The sequence below is a fragment of the Lagopus leucura genome, unplaced genomic scaffold (assembly GCF_019238085.1).
Source record: "Lagopus leucura isolate 7727_CA_CO unplaced genomic scaffold, USGS_WTPT01 Super-Scaffold_100001, whole genome shotgun sequence".
In the NCBI taxonomy this organism is placed as follows: Eukaryota; Metazoa; Chordata; class Aves; order Galliformes; family Phasianidae; genus Lagopus; species Lagopus leucura.
Window position 1 is genome coordinate 30,989,798 of NW_024962262.1, and position 10,141 is coordinate 30,999,938.

Genomic DNA, 10,141 nt, shown 5'->3' on the forward strand with positions numbered 1-10,141 from the left:
GGAAGGTAGATTTACAGAAAGGGGAACATTTAATAATATTATAATGTTAGTCAGTCCTAATATTAGCACAGACACACTGGGGGGAGAGGGGGAAGGGAGGATAGGAATATGTAGAATATGTTTATTTGACTCCTTTTCTGCTATGATTGTGTGCTCAGTTTAGGCTAAATCACACTGTAGTTGACATTTTTTTCTCTAGTGGAAAATGCAGAGTTTCTATTAAAATTTCTATCTCCTAGAATCCACATGTATTTTTCAAACTTTCATATCAAATGTGATAGTTCACATAGTTCTTGAATAATTACATTAAATTATAATTCAGATACTTGGCTAAAACATGCAATTAGTAAATACTTAGCTGAAATAAAAGTACAGAATGTGTTTCAGTGAATTCCAAGCAGGGGACACAGGACTTAGTTCTAAAGATACATACCACTGCAATTAGCAATTGCAGTGTTTCTATGTACCAAGTTTTTAGACAAACATCTATCTGACATTCAAGTTTGTCCTTTATATTCTTTTGCTGTCATTTCAGTCGTGCACACAATATTGATGAAGTTACATGCATTTTTTTCTTTCTCTCAGCAAGAGCTGTTTTTAAACAGTGTTTTAAACAATGTTTTATATCAGGAAAGCATTGCAATATACCAATTAACATAAATATTTGGGTTGGAGTCTACTCATTCCTATGTGAGGTACTCAATTGAACTATTAATAAATCGGGCAAACAAAACTTTGTAGGTACAAATTAATCATAAAATTCTAAATTTAGAATAGTAATGCAGTAGTGTTTGATTATGTTTGTTAATTTTTTTAAGGTGTCTAAGATTTCAAAGAATGCTCTTTAAAATATGAATATCCTTATTAGCTTTATTTTCATTAAACTAGCTACCACAAGCTTTATTTCCTACTATTAGGCTGTCATACAAAAAGCAAATGTTTCTGTAGTTACATTTCCTTTTTTTTTTTTTTCTTTTTTTTAACATGCTCAGATTGCACTTATATCACTCAATCAATCTTTGTATATCTATATTTTTACAGTTCTCTTACAGCTTCAACCACGGAGGAAAAGACTTGGATTATCAGTCTACTGGCAAAATTAGGGATTTTACTCCACAACTCTTTTAATTCAGGATCCCTTATTAGCCTTCAGTCTAACCAACAAAAACACATCTCATTACTGAGCTTTGAATATATGCGCACTAATAAATTCAAGAGAATGACACTATAAGCTTAGAAAATCTATTTTAATTGACTTCATGTTTGATCCATGACCTTTTATCATTCAAATTATTTATCCTTAAACAAAGTTCAGCCACAGCCCTACAGATAATTTGTGCTGAAAAACAATTTGTGTAAAACAACACTGCATTTGCCACAGTTCTCCAAAATTATAAAATCACAGAAATAAGAGTATAAATTAATAAGTAAGCATAGAAACAAATAAATAAGAAGACTGAAGCAGATTCGACCTTCTGCTGAAGATGGGGCTTCAAATAAGGTTATCCAGGGCCCTGATAAGCTACCCTGAATACTTCCAGCGAGAGAGATCTCTGGGCAACCTCATCTAATGATGATCCCTTGATCATCCCTTGATCTGATAGCTATATTTTTGCATCACTATGAAGGTGCATTGCTGGCAAAGTGTTAAGCTTGCTGTTCATTTGGTTCTTCACTGTAGTGCTATTCCTTAAGCAGTTAAACTCTACTGACACTTATCAAGTTTTGTTTTACTAGCATTGCAAGATACACTGATTTCTATACTGGCAAGTATCTTTATATGGATCCTTACAAGGTCATTTCCTGCAATTTAAGAGCTTGTGTGTTGTGGAAAAGGTTTTTGCATTGACATAGAAAGCAAGGAATCAGCATCTGTTGTGCTTTCAATAGCCACTTATTTGGGCTTAATCAAAATAGCTGAGAAAGTTGTACAAGTTTTTTCTGTGAAAAGACCAGGTTAGATAATGGACCTAAGGCAAGTAGGATACTGGTAACGGAAAATGTTCTGTGCAAAGTTGAATGAGACCAACATTTAAGGAAGAAATATGAAATAATAAACAAACAAATAAATAAATAAATACATTGAGGCCCTGGAGCATGTTCAAAGAAGGGCAATGAAGCTGATGAGGGGTCTGTAGCACAGGCCTTATGAGGAGCAGCTGAAGGAGCTAGAATTGTTCAGTCAGGAGAAGAGGAGGCTCAGGGCAGATCTTATTGCTCTCTATAACTACTTGAAGGGAGGTTGTAGTGAGCTGGGGGTCAGCCTCTTCTCTTGTGTAACTGGTGATAGGACTAGAAGGAATGGCTTCAAGCTGCACCAAGGGAGATTCAGACTGGACGTTAGGAAATACTACTTTTCTGAAAGAGTGGGCAGGCAGTGGTATGGGCTGCCCAGGGAGGTGGTGGAGTCACTCACCCTGGAGGTGTTCAAGGAACAGTTAGACATTGTGTTGAGGCACATGGTTTAGTGAGTATTATTGGTGATAGATGGATAATTGGACTGGATGATTTTGAAGGTCTTTTCCAACTCTGGTGATTCTGTGACACAGAATCACCAAACAAACAAACAAACAAACAAAATAATGAACGACCTCTTAAATATGAAATCTCAGTGAAAGAAAAGGCTGAGAGCTGAAGCTTTTCCATAGTGTAAAAAGGGAAGATAAGTGAGTAGCGCTGTGAAAACTATAGGGAAATAAATAGTACCTAAAAATACAAGAGAAGGAAGACAAGAGTTGATAATCTTTGAACAGGCACATAGCAGTAGAGTGCTTGCTCATTCAGGTATACCTGGTCAAGGAAATTTTCAATACAACAAAGGAAACGGTGAGAAAAGGAACGAGAAAATAATAAACAAGAACATATAAGGAAATAAATGTGTTGGAGAAATGAAGCAGTAAAAGAACTGAAGGAGGAGATCATGAAAGCCGTAAGGTTGGAGGCAGCCTGGGAGGCAGTGACCACACCCTGGTCAAGTTCATGATCTCGAGGGATGTGGGCCTAGCAAAGAGTGGTGTCAGGACCCTGAACTTTGGAGGAGCGAACTTTAAGCTGTTCAATGGACTGTTGGCTAAGATCCCCTGGGATGTTGTCTTAAAAAACAAAGACATGGAAGAGAGCTGGCTACTCTTCAAGGATGTCTTCCTGAGAATCATAGAATCATAGAATCATAGAATCACTAAGGTTGGAAAAGACCTAAAAGATCACCCAGTCCAACCGTTCACCTATTCCCAATAGCTCCTACTAAACCATGTCCCTCAACGCAACATCCAGTCTTTCCTTGAACACCCCCAGGCTCGGTGATTCCACCACCTCCCTGGGCAGTCCATTCCAGTGCCTGACCACCCTTTCTGAAAAGTAATACTTCCTCATGTCCAGCCTGAATCTCCCCTGCCATAGCTTGAAACCATTCCCCCTGGTCCTATCACTAATGACACGAGAGAAGAGGCCGACCCCCAGCTCACTACAACCTCCCTTCAGGAAGTTAGAGAGAGCAATAAGGTCTCCCCTGAGCCTCCTCTTCTCCAGGCTGAACATTCCCAGCTCCTTCAGCCTCTCCTCATATGGCCTGTGTTCCAGACCCCTCACCAGCTTTGTTGCCCTCCTTTGAACACGTTCCAGGGCCTCAATATCTTTCTTGCAGTGAGGGGCCCAAAACTGGACACAGTACTCGAGGTGCGGCCTCACGAGTGCTGAATATAGGGGAACAATCACCTCTCTGCTCCTGCTTGCAACACTGTTTCTGATGCAAGCCAGGATGCCATTGGCCTTCTTGGCCACCTGGGCACACTGTCGGCTCATGTTCAGCCGAGCATCAATCAATACCCCCAGGTCCATTTCCTCTACGCAGTCCTCCAGCCACACCGCCCCAAGCCTGTAGCGTCGCCTGGGGTTGTTGTGGCCGAAGTGCAGGACCCGGCATTTGGCCTTGTTGAAACTCATCCCATTGGCTCCAGCCCAGCTCTCCAGCCTGTCCAGATCCCTCTGTAGGGCCTCGCTACCCCCAGGCAGATCCACACTTCCAGCCAATTTGGTGTCATTTACGAATTTACTGAGGGTGCACTCGATGCCCTCATCCAGGTCATCAATAAAGATATTGAAGAGGACAGGCTCCAGCACCGACCCCTGGGGAACACCACTCACGACTGGTCGCCAGCTGGATTTAACTCCATTCACCACCACTCTCTGTGCCCGGCCCTCCAGCCAGCTCCTTACCCAGCCAAGAGTGTACCCATCCAAGCCTCTGGCTGCCAGCTTCTGCAGGAGAATGCTGTGGGAGACAGTGTCAAAGGCTTTGCTGAAGTCTAGGTAGACCACATCAACAGCCTTTCCTTCATCCACCAGATGGGTCACTAGATCATAGAAGGAGATCAGGTTGGTCAAACAGGACCTGCCCTTCATGAACCCATGCTGGCTAGGCCTGATCCCCCGGTCACCCTGCACATGCCGCATGATCTCCCTCAAGACGATCTGCTCCATAACCTTCCCTGGCACCGAGGTCAGGCTGACAGGCCTGTAGTTCCCTGGATCCTCCTTACGACCTTTCTTATAAATGGGAGTCACATTGGCAAGCCTCCAGTCTTCTGGGACCTCACCAGTCAACAAGGAGCGCTGACAGATGATGGAAAGCGGCTCGGCTATCACCTCCGCCAGTTCCCTCAGCACTCTCGGGTGGATCTCATCTGGCCCCATCGACTTGTGACAGTCCAGCTGGAGCAGTAGGTCTCTGACTGTTTCTTTCAGAATCACAGGGGGGTTAGTGTGCTCCCCGGCCGAGATTACCAGGTCAGAGAGAGGGGTATCCTGAGGATAACTGGTCTGACTTTTAAAGACAGACGTAAAGAAGGCATTCAGAACCTCCGCCTTTTCCTTATCCTCAGTGGTCACATTCCCAGCCTCATCCAGCAAAGAGTGGATATTCTCCTTTGTCCTCCTCTTACTGTTAATGTATTTATAAAAGAGTTTCTTATTCCTTTTCACACCAGCAGCTAGGTTAAATTCAAGCTGGGCTTTTGCCTTTCTGATTTCACCTCTACACATCCTAACAACTTTCCTGTATTCATTTTGAGTGGCCTGTCCCTCTTTCCACAGGCGGTAGATTCTCTTTTTCTCCCGGAGCCTCAGGAATAGCTCCCTATTCATCCACGCCGGTCTTCTTCCCCGCCGGCTCATTTTGCAGCTCAGGGGGACTGCACAAGAGCTCTCTATCCCTCTGAATAAGAAAGCAGGCAGAGGAGGTGGGAAATTGGTATGGCTTGGCAAGGACCTGCTGGGCATGCTGAGGGTGAAGAAAGGTGCTTACAACTCTGGAAACAAGGGTGTCTCAGCTGGGAAGAATACAGGGATGCCATCTGGACTTGCAGACGTGGGATCAGGAAAGCCAAGGTGCAGGCAGAATTGAACTTGGCAAGGGACGTGAAAAACAATGGGAAGACATTCTACAGGTACATGGGAAGACATTCTACAGTTACATAGGAACACATTCTACAGGTAATAAGAGACAGGCCAACGCGAGTGTACCTCCTTTGGTAAATGTAAAAGGAGAACTGGTTTCAACAAACAAAGAGAAGGCTGACTTACTGAATGAGTTCTTTGCCTCAGTCTTCACTCGTGGCCAGGATTCCAGTACTTCTCACATCTCTAGCCCTGCATCCCTAAACCTCTAGTGGGGACCGGAGTGGTAAATCCCCCCCACTATAAGGGCAGAGCAAGTCTGAGACCGCCTCATGAGACTGAATGTGTACAAGTCTATGGGGCCAGATGGCATGCATCCCAGGGTTCTGAAGGAGCCAGCTGAGGTGGTTGCCGAGCTGCTCTCAATCATATTTGAAAAGTCATGGCTGTCACATGAGGTCCCGGATGACTGGAGGAAGGGTCATGTCACTCCCACTTACAAGAGAGGGAGCAAGGAGGTGCTCTTTAACATCTTTATCAATGACATCAATGATGGAATTGAGTGCACCCCCAGCAAGTTTGCTGATAACACCAAGCTGAGTGGTGTGGTTGACCCAGTGGAAGGAAGGGATGCCATTCAGGGGAACCTCAACAGGCTTGAAAGGTGGGCCCGGGTGAACCTAATGAGGTTCAATACAGCAAAGTGCAAGGTTTTGCACTTAGGCCGAAGGAATCCCAGGTATCCATACAGAATGGAAGGAGCAATCCTTGAGAGCAGCCCTGTGGAGAAGGATCTGGGGATCTTGATGGATGAAAAGCTTAGCATGAGCCAGCAGTGTGCTCTTGCGGCTCAAAAAGCAAATGGTGTCCTGGGCTCCATCAGAAGAGGGGTGGCCAGCAGGGACAGGGAGATGATTGTCCCCCTTTACTCTGCTCTTGTGAGGCCCCATCTGGAGTAATGTGTCCAGGTCTGGAGCACCCAATACAAGAAAGACAGAGAGCTGTTGCAGAGGGTCCAGAGGAGAGCCCCAAAGATGATCAGGAGACTGGAGCACCTCCTCTGCAAAGACAGGCTGAGGGAGCTGAGCTTGTTCAGCCTGGAGAAAAGAAGGCTGCAGGGTGACCTCATTGCAGCTTTTCAGTACCTAAAGGGAGCCTACAAACAGGAGGGGAATCAACTCTTTCAAAGGGTAGATAACACAGCAGGACAAGGGGAAATGGCTTTAAGTTGAGGGAGGGAAGATTTAGGCTGGATGTTAGGGGAAAGTTCTTTACAGAGAGAGTGGCGAAGTACTGGAACAGGCTGCCCAGAGAGGTTGTGGATGCCCCATCCCTGGAGGTGTTGAAGGCCAGATTGGATGGGGCCCTGGGCAGCCTGGCCTAGTATTAAATGGGGAGGTTGGTGGCCCAGCATGTGGCAGGGGGTTGGAGATTCATGATCCTTGAGGTCTTTTCCAACCCTGGCCATTCTGTGATTCTGTGATTCTGTGTTTCTGTGAACTGAAGATGGTCAATCACATTAACCGATGAGGGCATTTGAGAATGTTTGAATGTTTATTAGGTGATCTGATCAGATACCTCATAATTTGTATGAAAAGAAAATGGGAAGAATATATACAGGCAATCATATCTGGCACAACAAACATGGAGAGAAAGGCAATAAATAAACCTGGTCAGTTACACTAATTGATTGGCTATCAAGAATCTAGATATTTCACTTCCAGGAAGATCAACTTGTACTATGTAACTGTTGTGTTTTAATCTTGGTCAGCAGCTAAACAGCACACAGCCATTCACTCACTCCCTGCTCCTTTCATCAGCTGGATGGGGAGGAATAAAATCAGAAGAGTAAAAGTTAGAAAATGCATGGGTTGAGATAAAGACAGTTTACTTAGAAAGAACTAATAAAAACAAAGAAAAATCCAGTGATGCAAAATGGAATTGCTCACCATCAGCTGAGTGATACCCAGCCACTCCTCAAGCAGCCTTACCAGCCAATTCCCACCAGTTTATTGCTGAGCATATGGTACAGGATATCCTTTTGGTCAGTTTGGGTCAGCTGTCCTTGTTCTCTCCCACCCAGCCCCTGTGCACTCCCATCTCCTCACTGACAGGGCAACACAGGAAGCTGTAAAGTCCTTGACTTAGTGTTAACACTGCTCTGCAAAAATGAAAATATCACTGTGTTATCAACGTTATTCTCATCCTAAATCCAAAACACGGCACTATAATAGCTACCATGGAGAAAATTATCCCTGCTGAAACCAGGACAAGTGCTAAAATTGTGAACCAGGAGTGAGCTTGAAAAACTGACAGGGAATCTTGAAGGACAGAGCTGCTCAGAGCCACCAGTCCTGATGGGGAAAGTAATATACTGCTGAGTCACAGAGAAGATCCAGGGAATACTGTCATTTTGAAAGCAGCAGGGGAAACCTCAGGTTTGTCTCAAAATTTTGGGAAAGCTCCTCCAAGAAAGTAATGCAGCCAATAGCCATGCTGAAGTGCCTCTACATCAAAGCACGCAGCATGGGAAATAAGCAGAACAAGATAGAAACCATGTTGCACTTACAAAACTATGACCTAATTGTTATAAAAGAAACACAGTGGGATGAATCTCACAACTGGAATACTATAATTGAGGGCTACAAGTTTTTTAGATGGATAGGCAAGGTAGGAGTTGCCTTCTGTTGTGGTTTAATCAAGCAGGTAGCTAAACACTACACAGTCATTCATTTGCTGCCTTTCTTCCCATTTGGATGTGGGAGAATAAAACAAAACAACAAAAGTAGAACTTGTGGGTTAAGATAAAACTGTTTTCTAAGATAGCAAGAATGGACTCTACAGGTACATTTGTTGTAAGAGACATGTAAAGGAGAATGTACCCCATCCGATAAATGAGAAGGGAGAACAAACTTCAACAAACACGGGGAAGGCTGAGATACTCAACAAGTTCTTTATCTTGTTCTTGACTGGCAGTCAAGCTTCCCACAACTCTCATGTCCCTTAACCTCCAGGCAGGAGTCAGGGCAGAGAAGACCCCCACAATGGAAGAGCAGAACAACCCCATGGGGCTGAATGTATATGAATTTATGGAGCCAGGCAACATACATTCCTGAGGCCTGAAGGAACTGCATGATGCTGTTGCCAAGCAACTCTCAATCATATTTGGAAAGTCATGGCTATTAGGTGAAGTTCCTGGTGACTGGAAAAATTATAGAATCATAGAATGTCTTAGGTTGGAAGGGACCTTAAAGATCATTTAGTTCCAAACAATCTTCCATGGGCAGGATTGCTAACCACTAGATCAAGCTGCCCAAGATCCCACCTTGGCCCTGGTTGCTTTCTGGAGCAGGACATCCAAAATCTCTCTGAACAACCTAGCACCTCACCAAGCTCTCAGTAAATAATTTCTTCCTAACATCTAACCTAAATCTCTCCTCTTTTGGTTAAACCAATTCCCCCTTGTTCTGTTACTATTGGACCATGTAAAAAGTTGGTCCTCTCCTGCTTGTAAGCTCTCTTCAAGTACTGGATGAGGTCTTTCTAGAGTCTTCTCCATGATGAAAAAGCCCTCAATCTTTCTTCATAGGAGAGGTACTCCAATCCTTTGACCATCTTTGTGGGCCTCCTCTGGACTCATTCTTAATACCCCATATCCCTCCTGCACTGGGGGCTCCGAGGCTTGGACTGGGTCTTAAAAGAACAAAGTATAAAAGGACAATCATCTTCCTTTCTCTGCTGGCCACCCCTATTTTGGTGCATCCCAGGAAACTGTTGGCCTTCTGGGCTGCAAGTGCACACTGCTGGCTCATATCCAGCTTTTCATTCATCAGGACCTCAAGCCCTTCTGTGCAAGGTTGCTTGCAATGAATTCTTATCCTAGTCTGTACTAATATCTGGGATTGCCACAACCTAAGTGCAACACTTTGCATTTGGCCTTGTTAAAACTCATTAGTTTCTCACTTGCCCACTTTTAAAGCCTGTCCAAGTCCCTCTGGATGGTGTCCTTACTTCTATTGTATCTCTTAGCTTGGTGTCATCAGCAAACTTTTTGAAACATCATTCCCATTTTCAAGAAAAGGAGAAAGGAAGAGCCAATGAGCCTTAGCTCTGTGATCAGAGAGATAGTGGAAAAGATTCTCCTGAAAGAGATGTTAAGGAATATGTGAGATGGGAAGGTCATCCAAAACTTCCAGCATGGCCTCACCAAGGGTAGATTATGTCTGACCAATCGTGTGGTCATCTATAACTGGCCATCTATAATTGAGTAATGGCATCAGTGGACAAAGGAAATGCAACAGATGTCATCTATCTGGACTTGTGCAAGGCCTTTGACATGGTACTGCATCACATCCTTATCTCCAAATTGGAGAGATGTAGACTTGAAGGGTGGATTATTCAGTGGATAAAGAATTGGTTGAATGGTCACAGATAAAGTTACAGTTGATATCTCTATGTCCAGGTAGAGGCTGGTCACAAATGATGCCCCCAGGGGTCTGTCTTGGAATCAGTGCTCTTCCATATCTTTAACAATGATCGAGACAGTGTGATTGAGCATAACCTCAGCAAGTTTGCTGATGACGCCAATCTCAGTTGTGCCATTCACACAATAGCAGGAAGTGAGGCCATCCAAAGGAACCTCTTGAAGTTCTCAAGCCTGTCTAGGTCTCTCTGAATGGCATGGCATCCCTCAAATCTGTCAACTGCATCCCACAGCTTGGTGTCATCTGCAAAAACTTGCTGAGGG